The following is a 1920-nucleotide window of genomic DNA, read 5'->3' as shown; positions in this document are numbered from 1 at the left end:
GGAGCAGGGGCAGCCCAAGCCTTGGTGCATGCAGCCAGTCCCAGGCACGTGACAGGGTCGCTGCCAGACTCAGTCTCCGGGCAGGCTCCGCGGTGGTGGCTCGCTGCCTGGCTGCTGCTGCCAGTCCAACCTGCGCCCACGACCAAGGGTGCTGGCCAGTGCGGTGAGCTAAGCCGGGCAGAGGGGTTGGGGCCGCGGGTGGGCGGGAAGTGGCACCCAGGACCTGGACAGACGGGCTGAGATCACGGGGCGACGACAGCATGGGCCCGAGGCGTGATCCGCTCCGGCATGTCCCAGCCTGTGGAACTGGTGCCACCGCAGGGATGTGCGGGTCACGGCTCTGCCTCTGCACGATGACGGACCCAGCCCTGGGAACAGCTCATGGAAACTCCTCAAGCAGCCCTGCAGCCCAACTAACTGCCCACCGCTGTCCTAGAGATGGCACGGCCTCCAAGACGCAACCTGCCCTCGCCCTGCAGGCAGAGGCGTTCAGCCCCCAGCGCTCCTGGCTACAAGCAAGTGCCGCTGCAGGACAGCCAAGGCTGCCCAGTCTTTCGCCCCGAGCAGCTTCGGGGGCTTCATTGGCCAGGCAAACGCCCAGCCCCGCAGCGAGCAAACCCCCGCGGCGCGCGACAGCTTTGTCCCGGCTTCACTGGCGGCGCAGCAGGGCAGCGATGCAGCTGGCAGACCCCGAGGTGCCTGCGCCGCACCCCTCAGCGCTTGTTCACAGACATGCTCACAGACCGGGGCCTTCGCTGCCAGCTGGCCTTTGCTATGCCAGGACATGGGGGCACTGCCTAGGACTTGGATAGGTGAGCGAAATCTGGGGTCACGCTGGGTCAGGAAGCCAGGGGATCAGTCCAGGAGCAAAGTCCAGGGTTGAGCTGAGTCAGGAACAAGGAGATCAGACTAAGGCAGAGCTAAGAAGCGAGCTAGAGGGAGCTTCCAGGCAGTCTTGAGTCAGGTTGCCCTGTTGCCCTGATTAACATCTACTAATTAATTATAACAAGGCGTGGCAGGAGAGAACGCGGGCAGTTAGCCCAGACACAGACGGGCAGGCCACAGGGAAAGCGGCCCCAAGCAGGCCCCCTGTTACACCCTGCCAGAGACTTCAGAGTGGCTTTGACTGGCCTGCGCGGGTAGTGACAGGGCGGCAGGGCAAGACGCGCAGCCGTGGTCTTAGGCCAAGGCCCTCGGTTCGAAGTTGCAGCCTGACAACCTCACCCACAATTAAAGTCTGAGAGCACCTGTGCTCCCCCGCCCATCGAACTATTACTTGGCCGGCCATCTATTTTGGTTTGTTTAAGTTCTGTTCAGGGCCAACAGATCCGGCGCCCCTTGAATATTTAGACAAATAGGATTTTTTGTCTAACCCTGTCAAGCCTAGGCTGCCAATGGCCTTGTGCAGAAGAGCACCTTAGAAGGGGGTCTTAGTCTTATCCCTGGCAGAGGAAATGCTGCCAAAACATTGTGGCCCCAAAGTCCACTCCATAGTAGGAGAGGTTGGGTATTTAACCCAGGTCAGGGTGGCCATAGTTTTGGTGAAAAACACAGCTGTGGCGAAAGGAAAAGATTGCAGACAGGAGTCACTCCCTGGCTATTTTCAATGAACTCTTCAGAGTAAAAGTGCTTCCGAGTCCAGTGCTTTGTAGTGGCTTTCCACGATACTGTCCTATTGCACTGTAGGAAAAACAGCTGAAAAACAGCCCCGAGCCTACCACGGGTGCTGGGCAGGACCCAGTAGATCTGGGGTTCCCTGGCAACCTGAAGAGGACCAGCAGAAACCCCTGGCAGGACAGAGGTGATATAAAAATCACGGTTCGCTTCTTTGGAGGCTCACGAATAATAATCCTTCAGGCACACATTGTTAGTAACACAAAAGGTATATTTGCAAATAGGGTCAGAGCGAAGACAAAAGAC

The sequence above is a fragment of the Crocodylus porosus genome, unplaced genomic scaffold (assembly GCF_001723895.1).
Source record: "Crocodylus porosus isolate Cpor-Errol unplaced genomic scaffold, CroPor_comp1, whole genome shotgun sequence".
Classification (NCBI taxonomy): domain Eukaryota; kingdom Metazoa; phylum Chordata; order Crocodylia; family Crocodylidae; genus Crocodylus; species Crocodylus porosus.
This window is presented reverse-complemented; position numbering follows the sequence as displayed.